The sequence below is a fragment of the Pseudophryne corroboree genome, chromosome 6 (assembly GCF_028390025.1).
Source record: "Pseudophryne corroboree isolate aPseCor3 chromosome 6, aPseCor3.hap2, whole genome shotgun sequence".
Taxonomy (NCBI): domain Eukaryota; kingdom Metazoa; phylum Chordata; class Amphibia; order Anura; family Myobatrachidae; genus Pseudophryne; species Pseudophryne corroboree.
Genome location: NC_086449.1, coordinates 378,362,273 through 378,381,373, shown reverse-complemented (window position 1 = coordinate 378,381,373; position 19,101 = coordinate 378,362,273). Strand labels below are relative to the sequence as shown.

At 47.9% G+C, this 19,101-nt stretch overlaps 1 long non-coding RNA gene across 2 annotated transcripts in view; it reads right to left on the bottom strand.

Moving 5' to 3' along the window:
* Positions 1 to 19,101, bottom strand: part of LOC134932387 (uncharacterized) — a 306,751-nt gene that overhangs the window by 239,232 nt on the left and 48,418 nt on the right. For both annotated transcript variants that reach the window (XR_010179342.1, XR_010179343.1), the window contains exon 2: positions 1,251 to 1,376. This is a non-coding gene — a long non-coding RNA (uncharacterized LOC134932387). The remainder of the gene's footprint in view (positions 1 to 1,250; positions 1,377 to 19,101) is intronic.

Genomic DNA, 19,101 nt, shown 5'->3' with positions numbered 1-19,101 from the left:
ATGGGAATAGTACTGACAGTCCTATTGTCAGGAACTGATCCAAAATGTTGCCTCAGACGTAAAGATCTATTTAATTTATAAACGTCAATTTTCCATTGCATTGGATCTGGGTTTACTGTTGGTACAAACGTGAGGCCTTTGGAAAGAACTTTAATTTCAGTGTTGGTAAGGGGAGCCGATGATAAGTTAAATACCAGATCCGTTAATGGTGCAGAGGCCTATGTGTGGTGTTGCCTTTTGTTTTGCCCCAACCTCCGTGTCCTCTGGTGGGTACTAGCAAATGTGCCGATTTGGTCTGTACGCCTTAAGTAGCAGGTTGAATATGGGCATCAGTGTCGCTCATAGAGGTACAGTACTTGAGTTGGTATTATCATTATAGCGTTTGCGTGGCCGGTACCGTTTATGATATTGGGTATGATCATTGCCTGGATTGGTATTATCTAGCCTGGAATAGATTCTGCATTGTTGATAATCCTGCTGCACTTTAAGGAGTGTTTCTTTTTCGAATTTTATTAGATCCGGTCAATATTGGTCCATCTGTACATTAAGTTTACCCAGTCAATTAGTGCTGACATCCTGGGTTAATGTAGCCCGATGCAGACTTTCAAATTCAGATATCTGTTCTTTAGTCAAATTGAGTTCCCTTGTAGATTACTCTATAACAATTAAAAGTAAGTCCTTGGAGCACTTGTTTAGGATCGCAACCCATCACCGGCAGAATGGGACACTATACCGCCCTATTGTCGGTGTGTTGCGAATTCTAAATTCTCTAGGGATTTAGTTATTGGTATAGTAGTCCGAGAGGCTTATACCATGATACAGTATGTAAAATCACACTCCCGCTGTTTAAGATGCAGCCACTGGCGGTATAATTCATCTGTAGTAGAGGTGACAGGAACATCATCTAATTTTTATGCAACTAGTATTGCTTGTACTTCAACATCAGAATAGCTAAAGCGCTAGCGTGAATCTAGATGTACTAGCTCCAATGCAGAATCAATATCAGAATTAACATCCAACATTTTGAATTGCTGCGGTGCCCTCAGTAGGTCCATCGGCAAGGCCCAATTATAGTGAGCGAAAACAGCGGCACTCCTGCAGATTTTATGAAGGCTAAAAAATATCCTTTATTAATCCAACTGCGTTTCGGGACAAGCCCCGTCGTCAGGGACAAGCGTTCACATACAATTAAAATATCAACAAGTATATATAGCTTTCAAACAAGTAATTACATTGTTAATAGTGCTCACCTGTCCACTGCCGCCATCCACCACCGGCCCGTGTTCGTAGAGCCAAAGATGCCGGACACTGAAGTCAGATGACAGCGCTGGACAAGCAGCTCACCAAGAAGGGGCAAACCTCGTTGCTAAGAGATGCTAATAAACAAAGACATTAAAGGCAAAGATAACATTAGGTGAAACAAACAAAACCTTCCACCAACTGATACTATTACATACAGATCATAATAAAATACGGAGCTCAACTACTCATACGGTGATAATCAAATTATAGTGCCTTGCAGAACCTGCCAACAGTGCAAAATGTGCAATGGTAGCAATAAGTGATGCATGCTGTAAGAAAGGTAAGGTTGCAGTCTGGTATAAAGGGGGTCATTCCGAGTTGTTCGCTCACTGCAGTTTTTCGCAGCGCAGCGATCAAGTGAAAAAGCGCAATTCTGCGCATGCGCATGATACGCAGTGCGCATGCGCTAAGTACTTTCACACAAAACTTTGTAGTTTTACCCAAGCTTGAGCGACGGTTTTCAGTCGCTCGAGTGTTCGTAGTATGATTGACAGGAAGTGGGTGTTTCTGGGCGGCAACTCAGCGTTTTCAGGGAATGTGCTAAAAAATGCAGGCGTGCCAGGCAAAAACGCAGGAGTGGCTGGCCGAACGCAGGGCGTGTTTGTGACGTCAAACCCGGAACTTAGCAGACTGTAGTCATCGCAAGATAGGAGTAGGTCTGGAGCTACTCAGAAACGGCATGACATTTTTCACGCGCAGTTCTGCTAATCTTTCGTTCGCACTTCTGCTAAGCTAAGATACACTCCCAGAGGGCGGCGGCTTAGCGTGTGCCCTGCTGCTAAAAGCAGCTAGCGAGCGATCAACTCGGAATGAGGGCCAAAGTTAGGCAGCCTAGATAGGATACTAGGATAGGTAAGACAATAAGATCGAAACCAACTTTACATACAAAATATAATTCTAACAAAACAAAAATAAAAATAAATAGGCAATTAGTCAGATTATACAAAAGAAAGATATATCAAATTGCCCCAAATTATTGTTAGTATGGAGAGAATCACCCACGTTTTGCATTATACTCTGGACAATTTTGAGCGTGTTTGGGGTCCTTGGTGTGTTTATACTATCATCTCTCCACCCAGATTGTAAAGGGCTTAGATGGAATTTCAGCTTAGGCTCTACCGTAATTTCCATTTGCCCCACTATCACATATTTAGGCCAGAGGTGTTCTCTGTCCATCCCCAGGGCTAGAGTTTTAATTTTTTTATTCTGGTCGGTTCAGCCACAAAATTCCAATTCTTGTTTGTGGCCTCCTGAGCTGATACTATTACACATTGGCAGAACTAGCACAGGTGCATTGCATTGGGGCCCGATGCTTTGAAGGGGCCTATAGCCGCCAGCATAACAATGAGTCACACTGACTCATATGCTGCCGTCAGCACTTCGCTGTCCACCTCCTGTCTTTTCATTTAACACCAAACTTAATCTTCTGTCTGGGCGCGGCCGGAGGAGGTGGGAGGTGCCACTCTTCCCTCTCTGATCCTCACCATTCCCCTGTCTGTGCTCTGCTTGGGTGCCGGGCAGGGGATCATCTAATCTGAACTTGCTCTACAGTCTGGGCCTGGCTGGAGGGAGGAGGAGGTACCGCTCTCCCCTCTCCGCTCCTCCTCCTTCCTCTGTCTGTGCTTACTGCTTGGGCGCCAGGGATGTCACAATCCAGTGACCCCAAATGTCTATGGAAGGAGGTGAAAAGGAGCAGAGCCACTGACAGCCGTTTCCCTGAGCAGCAGAAGCAGCCCCTGAATAGACATACACGCCACTGAGGCAAATAACTTCCTGCAGCCCCTGTGTGGGCATACAATGTATAAGCGGCACTGTTACTGTGTGGGCATACAGTGTGTAAAAGGTGCTGTAACTGTGTGGGCATACAATATGCAAGGGGCGCTGTTACTGTGTGGGCATACAATGTGTATGGGGTGCTGTTAGTGAGTGGGTGTAATGTGTGAGTGGCGCTGCTACAGTCTGGATGTAATGTGTAAGGGGCAATACTACCATGTAGTCGTAATGTGTAAGGGGCGCTGCTACCATGTGGGTGTATTGTGTGAGGGGTGCTGCTATCGTGTGGATGAAATGTGTAAGGGGCAATGCTACCATGTGGGCGTGATGAGTAAAGTGAGATGCTACCGTGTGGGCATACAATGTGTAAGGGGCGCTGCTACCATGTGGGCGTACTGTGTGAGGGGTGCTGCCACCCTGTGGGTGTAATGTGTAAGGGACAATGCTACCGTGTGGGCGTAATGTGTATGGGGAGATGCCTCCATGTGGACATACAATGTGTAAAGGGCGCTGCTACCGTGTGGGTGTAATGTGTAAGAAACTCTGCTACAGTGTGCGCGTAGTGTGTAAGGGGCAATGCTACCATGTGGGCACGATTTGTTAGGGGCGATGCTACTGTGTGGGTGTAATGTGTAAGAGACTCTGCTACCGTGTGAGCATAGTGTGTAAGGGGCACTTCTACCACGTGGGCGTAATATGTGAGGGACGCTGCTACAGTGTGGGCGTAATGTGTAAGGGGCGCTACTGCTGTGTGGGCGTAATGTGTAAGGGGCGCTACTGCTGTGTGGGCGTAATGTGTAAGGGGCAATGCTACTGTCTGTGCGTAATGTGCATAAGTAGTGTGGTCTAACTGGGTGGTCTAATGTGAATAAGGTAGCACTACTGCAGGCCTGGCCAACCTGTGGCTTTCCAGCTGTTGGGAAAAGTCCTAGCATGCCCTTCCACACTTTTGCAATTAATAAATGCTAAAACGGAGACAGGGCATGCTGGGATGTGTAGTTTCACAACAACTGTGTGACTTCATTTGAATTGAGGGTACAATTGTATGGCTATGCCCCTTCTCAATGAGGCAAACGCACGCTCCCAAATTCTCCCGTTAGGCATGCCGTGATGTGTACATATTGCGTCAAAGCTGTATAAGAAAACATCTGTATGTCTGTATGTATGTATGTATGTATGTATCTATCTATCTTGAGGGTAGGGTGGGGGGCCCAATGCATATTGTTGCACCTGGGCCCACCACTTGCTAGTTCCGCCACTGCTATTACATTCTGTTATCTGTACACTTGTGACATAGCTCATCAAGCTGGGTGTTCCCCCTCCCCCTTTTCTCTGTACCTCTCCTTTCCCTTTCTCACCGTTTTGTTTTCTTTGGTTCTGTGCATTCCAATCTCTTATTCAATTTGTGCAGAATACAATGTGTAAGTTACTATTGTTGTATTATGCTGTTAGGGACATGAGTCCTGATTTATTCTGTATTTGGATACTTGACAATTGTCTTTTTATACGTATGGCTGTAAATGATTTGAAATATAAATTATTCTTTAAAAAAAAAGAAATTGCACCAAATAATTTAAAAAGACAATATCATACCCTCCAACACAGCTGTGCTGAAAATTGGCACAAATTAGGGAAGGGAGCTTGACCAGGTGTAAAGTGGGCAAGGTCACGTGTAAATGGGGCGTGGCCCCGCAGCGCTCTCATAGGAATCAATATTATTGGGAGATGCTGAAACCTGGTTGAAAGCCCTTTATGGCGGGTACAGACCATAAAAACGGTACTGTACCAGGCAGAAAGGTACAGTTGGAGGGTATGCAATATGATTATCAAAACCATCCAACACTAATTTTTTCGTCCAAAAAGGTTTGGTCCATTTGGAACTTTACCAGGTCAAAGTGCAAAAGTTAACAATATCAAGATATTAGAAAAAGCACATTTAGCAGCAATAAGAAGGTTTGCTCTTAGTTTCTGGTAATACTTCATTGCACCAAATTTCTGTTTCAGCAAAATGCTCCGATGACATTTAAGAATAACACGTGACTGTTTTTAATATTCATTATTCAAACATTCAGACTTAAATTGAGTTGCAGGCATAAATGCAGTTTCTCAATATTTTATATAAAACTATTAATAATCACGGAATGACAGCTCCATCTGGTGGACTTGGATAGAAAATGTGTTATAGACAGATTTATTTTTTCACTTCAATTTAGATTTCAGTGTGGACACCCCCCTATGAAACCACTCTGCACATTTAAAAACTGGCTCACTTACAGTACAATGGTTTTGCCAGGGAATAAAGTTACTTGCTTTTTAGCTTTGCTCCTGACTCAAAATCAGGCCCAGTGTTTTCCCAACAATGGCCCTCATTCCGAGTTGTTCGCTCGCTATCCGCTTTTCGCAGCAGTGCACACGCTAAGCCGCCGCCCTCTGGGAGTGAATCTTAGCTTAGCAGAATTGCGAACAAAGTATTCGCAATATTGCAAAAAGATTTTTCTTTGCAGTTTCTGAGTAGCTCGAGACCTACTCTTCCAGTGCGATCAGTTCAGTGCTTGTCGTTCCTGGTTTGACGTCACAAACACACCCAGTGTTCGCCCAGACACTCCCCCGTTTCTCCATCCACTCCCGCGTTTTTCCCAGAAACGGCAGCGATTTTTCACACACTCCCATAAAACGGGCAGTTTCTGCCCAGAAACACCCACTTCCTGTCAATCACACTACGATCAGCAGAACGAAGAAAAAACCTCGTAATGCCGTGAGTAAAATACCAAACTTCTTAGCAAATTTACTTGGCGCAGCCGCAGTGCGAACATTGCGCATGCGCAGTTAGCGGAAAATCGCACCGATGCGAAGGAAAATAACGAGCGAACAACCCGGAATGAGGGCCCATGATCTGTCTTTTGATTATTCTTTTGTCTGCTGCCTGCCTCAAATCCAGACTGAACTCTGACCTTGCTTAGTGGGGTACCCTATTAGCATTGGTATGATGCCGCCACTTATTGGGGATTAACTTTGCGTGCCTCAGGCACCCGAAGCATAATTTGCGATAAGCGGGTTGCCGGAGCTGGGATAACACGTGGAATTGGGGACTTATCCCCGAACCCATGTGCTTTTTCACACAACCGCGAGTCCAATTTTGGCATACCATCAGTCATTAATCACGCTATCCCGCCAATCAGACAGGCCAGAATCACTTTGGGGCAAATAGGATACCGCCATTACTCCCTCACAGCACTAAGAACCTCATTCAGCTTGGATCGCTATTGAGACAGAAATTGTGCCTCAGAACTGAATTTGCTAAAAAACTCATGTGAAGGGCCACCCAGAAAGGTAAAAGACGCCCACTGCTGCATATGCATATGCATTCGCGTAATTGCAATGCATGCGCAGAAATCAAGAACCATCAACAATTCTGGTTGACCCATGCAAATGCAGGATACACGCGGCTTAAGTCGTAGTAGCGCAATGTTTTTAATCGCAGCTGACGTCAGATGCACGCCCCAAGAACATCCATGACACACCTACATTTTCCCAACAACTCTTCACAAACGCCATGTAACCACCCACAAACTTCACTTCCTGGCAATCACTATGCGGTCATTCTTTGCTGGACCTGTGATTGCATTACGAACATATTTTGGCCTTCACGCACGTGCATTCATCCAAATTGCTAATTTGTAATTTTGCAACTGAAGCTGAATAAGGACCTAAGGTTATGGGATTGATTCCCACAGTGGCCCAAACTGTGTGGAGATTGAATATTCTCCACGTGCTCTGGGTAATCCAATATCCTCCCACAATCCAAATCTATAATGATAGGTTAATTGGTTTCCAATATAAATGAAACCTGGTTTGTGCATGTACATGTGTTTAGGGCAGACTAGATAGGTCAAGTGGTTCCTATCTGCCGTCAAATTTGATGTTTCTATCATACCCCTTTCACATCTCCAATGACGAATCCCACCCGGGAATTGGAAACGGGTCCTTACCGGGTGGGATCCGGCATTGGAGACTCTCCTACTGGCTTCCGGATCTGGAAATATGCTGGGTCGGTTGCCATAGCGGCGGGGGCGGAGCCGGGGGCGGAGGCAGCGCTAGGAGATGAGCTCATCTCCGCGCCGCCTCTCCCTATCTAGTAAACGGATCCCGGGTCGCATCGACCCGGGAATCCGTTTATGCAGCCACTGACCCGGTATTCAACCCGGGCATAACACTGCTTATAACCCGGGTTGAATAACCAGGTCAGGCGACCCGGGAATTCGGACTTGGCGCTTTCACACTGCACACTGACCCGTGTCGACCATGCCTGGTCGATACCGGGATATTTGTGTGGTATGAAAGGGGTATATTAGAGATGTGTGCAGACCCCAGTGTTTTGATTTTGGTTTTAATTCATCATCATGTTTTAGTTTTGGCAAAACCATCCTCAAGTGTTTTGATTCAGATTGGGATTTTGCTTTGGTTTTGGATTTCTTTAAAATCGGTAAAAACAGCTAAAATTTGAACCTGTTTACATGCAATCCAAAACTAGAGAGGTATGGTCTGGTTCTCCAGAAATCCAAATCCACCTGAATTTTGTGGATCAGTACCAAACCAAAACCCATTATGGATCCCCCAAGGAGATTCGATCCAAACCCGACACCTGGTTCAAATATTCGCACACTGTTCAGAATTTGGAATTAAAATCTGAATTTTGTTTTGGATTGCAAAAATTAGATGATTTTAGCTGTTTTTGTCGATCTTTATCAATTTTTATTGATATATTTTTAATTGATTTTAAACCGAACCAAAATCCAAATCTGGACCAAAATACTTGAGGGTGGTTTTGACAAAACTAAAACACAATGATGAAACAAAAACAAAACACGGGATGCACATCTTTGTCTAAAATCCGAGTTTGGTTTTTCAATCCGAGTTCCGAACTGACAACGGATTTGAGCCGGGACTCGGTTCTACTTGGAACCACAAAGTGATTCCGAACTGGGCCTTGATTCAACTCAGGACCCCTAAATTCATCTCTAGTTTCTATGATTAATTCCATCTCTGGTGCTTACATACGGGGCAATGGCCTTCATAGTGCCAGCAACAAACCCCAAACCTACTTGAGGGGTTAATGAATACCCACACTACGTTAGACTCCACGCCTCTAGGATAAGCAATGCCTAACCTAGACTGACCATATAAAGGCCCTCATTCCGAGTTGATCGCACCAAGCAACTTTTTGCTGCTGGTGCGATCAACTAATCTCCAAGTATATTTTAGCATAGCAGGGCTGAGAACGCTTGTGCAGCCCTGCTATGCTAAAAAAGTTTCACTAAAAACAAGACTAGCCCTGCAGCTACTCACCCAGTGCGACGAATACAGCGATGAAGGTCCCGGTCCTGACGTCAGACATCCGCCCTCCGTTTGCCTGGACACGCCAGCGTTCTTCTTACCACTCCCCGAAAACGGCTGGAAACAGTGAGTATCCGCCCCGGAATGCCTCCCACCTGTCCATCTTCATGCGGTCGCCGCTGCGATCACATTTGTCGCTGGCGGCGGCATTGCCTGGCGACGATCATCGCCAGGCAACGGTGCGCGTGCACAATGCGTCCGCCGCGCATACGCATTGCCGACCCAGCGAAAAAACGCTGCGTGCGAACGGGTCGGAATGACCCCCTAAGACTCACCCTCTTTCAAGTGAGCTACATAACATGGATTTGTATCAAAATATGCCGAGAATTTGTGGTGACAGTATGCATTGGGAAAGTTTAAATTTGGCAAGTAATCTGACGTGTTGGGACTAAAGAAAGTCGATATCGCAAACAGTGCAATAAAAGGGTCATCTTTTTGCAGGCCAAAAATTATAAACTCATAGCAACATATATAGTACATTGGGGTGATTTTACAATAAAAAAAGGTTTATGTCCTTGAGTGCCCCTATGAAAGTCCTGACCAAATTTAACATTGGTACAGGTTTGCTGCCGATTGCCACATACAACTGCAGTATCATTTGGTCATTTTCCAGTCGGTTTTGCCTTTAATAAAAGGAGATTTATGGTAGACTTACCATAGTTAAATCTCTTTCTGTAAGGTACACTGGGTTCCACAGGGAATACATCGGGGTGTAAGGTTGGATCTTGATCCAGAGACACCAACAGGCCAAAGCTTTGACTGTTCCCAGGATGCACTGCATGGCCTCCTCTATAACCCCGCCTCCGGACACTGGAGCTCAGTTTTGTTAACCAGTCCAATGCAGTAGCAGGTAAAAGAGAAGGCAGATGTTAATCACATAGAACCACATTCTCAAGACAGGAGAAGGGACCAGCGGCTAATGCCATACAAACCCAAAGAAGCTAAGTACGTCAGGGTGGCACCCTGTGGAACCCAGTGTACCTCGCAGAAGGAGATTTAACTATAGTAAGTCTACCATAAATCTCCTTTTCTGCAGCGGGGTACACTGTGTTCCACAGGGAATACATCAGGGATGTCCTAAAACAGTTCCTCATGGGAGGGGACGCACCGTAGCGGGCACAAGAACCCGGCGTCCAAAGGAAGCATCCTGAGAGGCGGAAGTATCAAAGGGATAAAACCTAATGAACGTGTTCACTGAGGACCATGTAGCCGCCTTGCACAATTGTTCAGAGGATGCGCCTCGGCGGCCCGCCCAAGAAGGTCCAACAGACAGAGTAGAAGTGGCTTTGATAGCAGCAGGAGCTGGAAGACCAGCCTGTGCATAAGCTTGTGCAATCACCATTCTAATCCATCTGGCCAAGGTTTGCTTATTCGCAGGCCAGCCACGTTTGTGAAAACAAAAAGGGTATCGGACCTCCTGAGAGAGGCAGTCCTCTCCACGTAAACACGGAAAGCCCGTGGTTAAGATGGAAAGATGACACCACCTCAGGTAGATAACCGGGACGAGTTCTGAGAACTGCGCGGTCACGGTGAAAAATCAGAAAGGGTGGACGACAGGACAAAGTGCCTAAGTCTGACACCCTCCTAGCAGAGGCAATAGCCAACAGAAAAATAACCTTAAGCGTAAGATGTTCCACAGACTCAAGAGGTTCATATGACGACTCTTGTAGGGCATTCAAGACAACAGACAGATCCCATGGAGCCATAGGAGGGACATAGGGAGGCAGAATCCGTAAAACACCTTGAGTGAAAGTATGAAAGTCAGGAATAAACGCAATCTTCCTCTGAAACCACACCGACAAGGCAGAAATATGAACCTTGAGGGAGGCCAGATGACGGCCTACTGTAAGTCTAAGCCTTGTTGCAGAAAACGAGTTTTATGGTAAGAACTTACCTTTGTTAAAACTCTCTGCGAGGTACACTGGGCTCCACAAGGACAGACATAGGGGTGTAGAGTAGGATCTTGATCCGAGGCACCAACAGGCTGAAAAGCTTTGACTGCTCCCAGAATGCATAGCGCCGCCTCCTCTATAACCCCGCCTCCCTGCACAGGAGCTCAGTTTTTAGTTAACCAGCTCATTGCAGTAGCAGGAAAAGAGACGACAACGGTTAGTAGCCACATACACCGCACTCTCACGACAGGAGAAGTGTCAGTGGCTAATGCCATACCAACCCAAAGAAGCTAAGTGCATCAGGGTGGGCGCCTTGTGGAGCCCAGTGTACCTCGCAGAAAGAGTTTAAACAAAGGTAAGTTCTTACCATAAAACTCGTTTTCTGCTGCGGGGTACACTGGGCTCCACAAGGATAGACATAGGGGATGTCCTAAAGCAGTTCCTCATGGGAGGGGACGCACTGAAGCGGGCACAAGAACCCTGCGTCCAAAGGAAGCATCCTGGGAAGCGGCAGTATCGAAGGCATAGAACCTTATGAACGTGTTCACTGAGGACCACGTAGCCGCCTTGCACAATTGTTCAAGGGTCGCACCACGGCGGGCCGCCCAAGAAGGTCCAACAGACCGAGTAGAATGGGCCGTAATGTGAGCAGGAGCCGATAGACCAGCCCTCACATAAGCATGTGCAATCACCATTCTAATCCATCTGGCCAAAGTTTGCTTGTGAGCAGGCCAGCCCCGTTTGTGAAATCCAAACAGCACAAAAAGAGAATCAGACTTTCGAATAGAAGCAGTTCTCTTCACATAGATACGGAGAGCCTGTACCACATCCAAAGACCGCTATTTGGGAGACAGATCAGGAGAAACAAGTGCCGGAACCACAATCTCCTGGTTAAGGTGGAACGAAGAAACCACCTTAGGTAAATATCCAGGACGAGTCCTAAGAACCGCCCGGTCACGGTGAAATATCAGATATGGGGTACTACTGGACAAGGCACCCAAATCCGACACTCTTCTAGCTGAAGCAATAGCTAGCAGAAACACCACCTTAAGGGAAAGCCACTTAATATCAGCTGAAGCAAGAGGTTCAAACGGAGACTCTTGTAACGCCTCCAAAACCACCGACAAGTCCCAAGGAGCCACAGGCGGGACATAGGGAGGTTAGATACACAACACACCCTGAGTAAACGTATGCACATCAGGTAAGGTCGCAATTTTTCTCTGAAACCACACCGACAAGGCAGATATTTGTACCTTGGGGGAGGCCAGACGCAGGCATAAGTCCAGGACCTGCTGAAGAAAAGCCAACAACTTGGCTATACTAAACTTGGAAGCATCATAATCGTGAGATGCGCACCAAACAAAGTAAGAATGCCAGACCCTATAGTAAATCCGAGCCGAAGCCGGTTTCCGGGCCCGCAACATAGTTTGAATGACCGCCTCAGAAAACCCTTTAGCCCTTAAGACGGAAGCTTCAAGAGCCACGCCGTCAAAGACAGCCGGGCTAGGTCCCGGTAGACACAGGGGCCCTGAACGAGGAGGTCTGGGCGTTGTGGAAGTAGAATTGGACGCTCTGACGATAGGCCTTGCAGGTCTGAGAACCAGTGCCGTCTGGGCCACGCTGGGGCTATGAGAAGCAGAATTCCTCTTTCTTGCTTGAACTTCTGAATTACCCTGGGCAGGAGTGACACCGGAGGGAACACGTACGGCAGCCGAAACCTCCACGGCACCGCCAGCGCATCCACGAATGCTGCTTGAGGATCCCTTGTCCTTGCTCCGAAGACCGGAACCTTGTGATTGTGTCGAGACGCCATCAGATCTACGTCTGGAAGGCCCCACTTTTCCACGAGGAGTTGAAACACTTCTGGATGGAGGCCCTACTCGCTGGCATGTACGTCCTGACGACTGAGAAAGTCCGCTTCCCAATTCAGGACTCCCGGAATGAATATTGCCGATATGGCCGGTAGATGGCGTTCCGCCCAATGTAGAATCCGTGAGACTTCCTTCATTGCCAATCGGTTCGAGTGTCGCCTTGATGATTTATGTAAGCCACTGTGGTGGCGTTGTCCAACTGTACTTGAACGGGACGGTTCTGAATTAAATGCTGGGCCAGGTTCAACGCATTGAAGACCGCCTGCAATTCCAGAATCTTAATCGAGAGGAGGGATTCCTCCTTGGTCCACCGACCCTGCAGGGAGTGTTGCTCCAGCACCGCGCCCCAACCTCTAAGACTGGCATCTGTCATCAACAGGACCCAGTTGGATATCCAGAATGGATGGCCCCTGCACAATTGTCGGTCCTGGAGTCACCAGAGCAGCGACAGACGGACTTCCGGAGTCAATGAGATCATGTGAGACCTGATCCGGTGAGGCAGGCCGTCCCACTTGGCTAGAATCAGCTTCCGGAGGGGGCGAGAATGGAATTGAGCATACTCCACCATGTCGAATGCTGACACCATGAGGCCCAGCACCTGCATCGCCGAATGTATCGACACTTGCGGACGAGAAAGGAAGCAATGAATCCTGTCCTGAAGCTTCAGGACTTTCTCCTGAGACAAGAACAACCTTTGGTTGTGAGTGTCCAATAGCGCTCCCAGGTGCACCATGCTCTGAGCAGGGACCAGGGAGGATTTCTTCCAGTTGATGAGCCACCCGTGGGCCTGTAGAAGCTGGACAGTCATATCCAGATGACGTAGGAGAAGTTCTGGGGAATTTGCCAGGATTAACAAGCCATCCAGATACGGCAGTATCCTGACCCCTTGACGGCGGAGTACCCACGTCATCACCGCCATAACTTTGGTTAAGACTCGCGGAGCCAAAGTTAAACCAAAAGGTAACGCCCAAAACTGGTAATGGAGGTTGCCAATCGCAAACCTCAGGTATTGCTGATGTGACGCTGCTATAGGAATATGCAGGTAAGCATCCTGTATGCCCAGGGAGACCATGTAGTCCCCAGGTTCCAAGGCCAGAACTATAGAGCGAAGGGTTTCCATACGGAACTTGGAAACCTTCACAAACTTGTTCAATGCCTTGAGGTTGAGAATGGGCCGGGAGGACCCATTCGGTTTTGGGACTAGAAACAGCGGATAATAGTACCCCCGGCCCCTCTGCGCAAGAGGCACCTGTACTACGACGCATGTATCCAGGAGGGTCTGTACCACCGAATGTAGAGTGTTTGCCTTTGTCTGGTCCAACGGGACGTCTGTCAGGCAAAATCGATGAGGGGGTCGGTTTTTGAAGGCTATGGCGTAACCTCGAGTGACGACTTCCCGTACCCAGGCATCTGAAGTGGTCTTCAACCATTCCTGGGTATACCCTAGAAGCCGGCCCCCCACCCTGGGATCCCCCAGGGGGAGGCCCGCCCCGTCATGTGGCAGGCTTATCGGTCTTGGAAGCTGGCTGACGGGCCGCCCAGGCTCTTTTGGGCTTTGGCTTACCAGGTTTGGAAGTGTGGGTCTGCTTGTTGTACGCCTGACCTTTTGCTTTACCTGAAGGACGAAAGGGGTACCTTTAGCCTTCGACACAGAAGGAGCGGTACTTGGCAGACAGGCAGTTTTGTCAGTAGCCAAGTCAGCCACAATCTTATTTAAGTCCTCCCCAAACAGAATATCTCCCTTGAAAGGGAGTACCTCCAGGGTTTTTCTAGAGTCCAGATCCACAGACCAGGATCTCAGCCACAAAATCAGGCGAGCCAGGACTGATGTAGTAGAGGCCTTGGCTGCTATGATACCGGCATCAGAAGCCGCCTCTTTAATATAGCGAGAAGCTGTGACAATATATGACAAGCATTGTCTAGCATGGTCAGAAGAGATTTCAGCTTCTAACTCCAAGGCCCATGCTTCAATAGCCTCTGCAGCCCATGTTGCTGCAATAGTGGGCCTTTGTGCAGCACCCGTGATGGTGTAAATCGCTTTCAGACAACCCTCCACACGTTTATCCGTAGGCTCTTTTAGAGACGTGACGGTAGTGACAGGTAGAGCTGAGGAAACCACCATCATAGCCACATGTGAGTCTACTGGAGGAGACGTTTCCCAATTTTTAGACAGCTCTGGCGCGAGGGGATAGCGAGCCAGCATCTTCTTTTGAGGCACAAACGTCTTACCCGGGTTTTCCCAGGGTTCCTGACGTATATCCACTAGGTGGTCAGAGTGAGGTAAAACTTGTTTAACCACCTTCTGACGCTTGAACCTATCTGGTTTCTTAGGAGGGATGGATGGCTCGGGATCATCCGTAATCTGTAAAATCAACTTAATAGCCTCCAAGAGATCAGGAACATCCACATGTGAAATACCCTCCCCATCAGTAGTATCTGAGTCAGAACCTGTGGGGTCAGTGTAAGTGCCGTCTTCATCAGATGAGGTGTCAGTGACAGCAGTGGATTGTGAGGAGACAAGAGCTCGCTTAGAGGACCCCTTGGGCTTAGGCGAGCGATGGTCAGACTTTTTAGTAGTCAGGGACTGGTTCAACTTCCTCAATTGAGCAGATAAATCGTCCGCCCACGGCGGGTTAGCTGCAGGGTCCACATACGGCTGCACCGGCATAGGGGTGTTATGCACACCAGTGCCAGCAGGAAAGTACTGGTGTCTGAACGGAGAGGGATGCAAAACAAATGAACTCACAGACAGACTGGGGAATATGACATTACATACACAGAAGGTGATAGGGTAACAAAATAAACACAAAGTGAACAGAGAAGCCCAAAGGCTAAGAAACTGGGTGTCTCCCTAGTATTAGGAATGCTCAGATGGAAAGAAGCGAGATGTTGTGATTTAATACGTAGAGAACCCGAAATGCTGTTGCTAAGGGCAACAGCAAAACCCTAAAGGGTTACCAACGGGTGTGGCAGTAAACTCCTTGGTCAGAGATGGAATAATAGACACAAGGAGAGTCTCCACAATCCTAGTCTTCACTTGCAGTGCACTGGTTCAGCTTACTGCTACTAAACTGACACCTGAACACCTTGCACAGTGAGAAAGGATTTTGGCAGGCAAGTCTGAGAATACAGCCGCAAACTTGCTAGGTTCACAGAGTAGCAAAAGAACCCCAGCAGGTTAAACGACTGACTCCAGTCTTACTGCTAGGTCTGGATTGGCAGAGTGTAATACCAAATCCCAAGGCCTATTTGCAGTAAGCAACAAACAAATACAAAGTTTACACAGTACTAGCTAGCTTTCAGGAACTGACTAACCAACAAAGATTCAGCAGCATCTGCCTAACCTGAGAAGAGGGTTTATATAGCAGGTGCTGTCCACGCCCCACTCAGACCTCACAGACTGTGAGCACAAAAACCAGCACCGGATCCCCTGCCGTGCACAGACCCTGTAACCACTGCACAGCAAAAGACCCGAACCGGAGTATCAGCTACGCTCAGGTTACTCCGCTAGCACTTGTCTCCCGGTTGCCATGACGACGTGGCAGCACAGAGCAGGAGACCCTAACAGTACCCCCCCTCTGACGAGGGGTCAAAGAACCCCTACCACCGGGTTTATCGGGGAACTGCGAGAAGAAAGAGCGTAACAGTCTGGGGGCATGAAGATCACAACTGCGCACCCACGACCGCTCCTCCGGGCCATACCCCTTCCAGTGCACCAAAAATGACAGCCGACCCGAACCATCTTGGAGTCAAGAATCCTTTCAACAACAAACTCCCTCTGGCCACGTATCAGAAGAAGGGAAGGTCTTCCACTGGAAGAAGGATTACTAATCGCCCGTTTTAAAAGGGAACAATGAAATGTTTTATTGATACCCAAAGAACGGGGTAGATCTAACTGAAATGCCACCGGACTGATAACCCTAGTGATCTTATAAGGACCGATGAACCGGGGGCCTAACTTATGAGATGGCTGTCTCAACTTCAAATTCTTGGTAGACAACCAGACGAAATCTCCTAATTTGAAGCTGCAGGGTCTCTTCCGCTTATCAAAAACCCTTTTGGTCACTAATGACACAAACACAAGGGCTTTTTTCACTTTCCTCCAAATACCTCTAAGGACCGAAACCACAGAGGAACCACCAGGCGTGGAGTCCAGGGGGTCAAAAGAATTGGCCTTAGGATGATGCCCATACACACAAAGGAAGGGAGAGATCCCTGTAGCAGAGTGAGCCGCGTTGTTATAGGCAAACTCCGCCATGGACAGATGAGCAACCCAGTCAGTCTGACACTTGGAGACATAACACCTGAGGAACTGCTCCAAGGACTGGTTCACCCTTTCAGTCTGCCCATTAGACTGCGGATGGTAGCCTGACGACAAGCTGACAGAAATCTGGAGATCGGAACAAAATGCCCTCCAGAATTTGGCCACAAACTGGGATCCGCGGTCAGAGACCACATCAAGTGGCAACCCGTGGAGGCGCACAACATGCAGCATAAATAATTCAGACAGGCGTCTGGCCGATGGCAGCCCAACCAATGGAACGAAGTGCGCCATCTTCGAAAACCTGTCAATGACAACCCAGATGGCTGTCATCCCCGAGGATTTGGGCAAGTCCACCACAAAATCCATTGAAATGTGGGTCCATGGCTTAGATGGAATAGAAAGTGGATGTAATGGGCCAACAGGAACCCCTCTAGGAGTCTTATTTCGGGCACAGATGTCACATGCCCGAACCCACTGATCCACATCCCTAGCCACCGAGGGCCACCACACCGCCCTAGATAGCAACTCCCGAGTTCTGGCAATACCCGGGTGACCTGCCGACTTCTTGGCATGGAATTCCAGGAACACTCGCTGTCTTAACCTAGGAGGCACAAACAAAAGACCTACCGGAAGGTCTGGAGGAGCCTGCTCCTGTGCTCTAAGGACTAATGACAAGAGGTCCTGGGTAATGCCCACTTTAATACATGATGGGGACACAATGGGCAATGGCTCCTCGGTGGTCTCCTGGATTGGAGCAAAACTCCGCGAGAGCGCATCAGCCTTGATGTTTTTTGACCCAGGGCGATATGTTATCAAAAAATTAAAGCGAGCAAAAAACAAAGCCCATCGTGTCTGCCTGGCATTGAGGCGCTTCACTGACTCTAAATATGCCATATTCTTATGGTCGGTGAGAATTGAGACCACAAACTTAGCACCCTCAAGCCAGTGTCTCCACTCCTCGAGTGCATCCTTAATAGCCAACAATTCCCGGTTACCCACGTCATAATTCATCTCGGCAGGCGAAAATTTACGAAAAAAGTAAGCACAGGGATGAAGGCGATTATCAGACACCCCCATCTGAGAGAGCACTGCCCCAATACCCATCTCAGAGGCATCCACCTCCACCACAAAAGGACGCTCTGGATCTGGGTGTCACAGCACCTTGGCCGAGACAAATGCCCTTTTGAGACGGGCAAAAGCCGCTTTGGCCTCACAAGACCAGTGAGCAACATCCGCCCCTTTCTTAGTGAGTGCCACCAAGGGCGCCACTATAGACGAAAATCCAGCGATAAATCATCTATAAAAATTTGCAAAGCCCAGAAAACGCTGAAGCGCCTTCAAACTAGTGGGCTGCACCCAATCCAGGACTGCCTGTACCTTGGAACCCTCCATTTGGAAACCTTCTGGAGAGATAATATATCCTAGAAATGCGATTTGCTGAACTTCAAATTCGCACTTCTCCAGCTTCGCCCCAAGCCGGTGGTCTCTGAGTTTCTGGAGGACTAAGCGTACATGCTTCCGATGTTCCTCCAGGGAATGGGAGAAGATTAGGATGTCATCTAAGTATACAACTAAGAATCTATCCAAATATTCCCTGAGCACATCGTTCATGAAGTCCTGGAAGACTGCCGGGGCATTACAGAGCCCAAAAGGCATCACCAAATATTCATAATGCCCTGAGTGGGTATTAAAGGCAGTCTTCCATTCATCCCCCTCTCTTATTCGGATTAGATTGTACGCACCCCGTAGGTCAATCTTAGAAAAAATGGTGGCAGTACGAAGCTGGTCAAACAAGACCGAAATGAGAGGCAGTGGGTATGAGTTTTTAATCGTGATACGGTTCAATTCCCTGAAGTCGATGCAGGGTCGCAACGAACCGTCCTTTTTACCCACGAAGAAGAACCCCGACCCACCTGGAGACTGTGAAGGTCTGATAAATCCCTTAGCCAAGTTCTCCTGAATGTACTCTGCCATAGCCTGAGTCTCAGGACGTGACAGGGAGTACAACCTGCTCTTGGGAAGCTTAGCATTCGGCAACAAATTAATGGCACAGTCATAGGGGCGATGGGGAGGTAGTACCTCTGCAACTCTTTTGGAGAACACGTCCGCAAAATCTGCATAACATCCTGGCAATCCTGGCAAACTTAGCTGCGAAAGCCTGACTGGAAGGCTCAAGCAACTCCTGAAACAATCAGTACCCCAACTAAGAATCTCCCCAGAGACCCAGTCAAATTGAGGATTGTGGGCCCTTAACCAGGGTAACCCCAACACCAATGGGGCAAAAGTACAGACAGTCACATAAAAGGACAATTTTTCAGAGTGTGTGGCTCCAATAAACAAAGAAATCTGGCTAGTGCAAGAGGTAATTTTACCCTGGGATAATGGTTCCCCGTTTAAACCACAAATCTCAATTTCCGATGCCAAGGGTACTAAGGGAACAGAGTGTTTCAGGGCGAATTGGCGGTCCATAAAAACCCAGTCGGCCCCACTGTCCACAAAGGCCTCAGTCTTGACAGTTTGACCGAGGATCTTCAAGGTCACCGGAATGATAAAAGTCTTCTTGGGAAATTCTGACTTCTGGCCTGACAGGATATTTCCCATCACC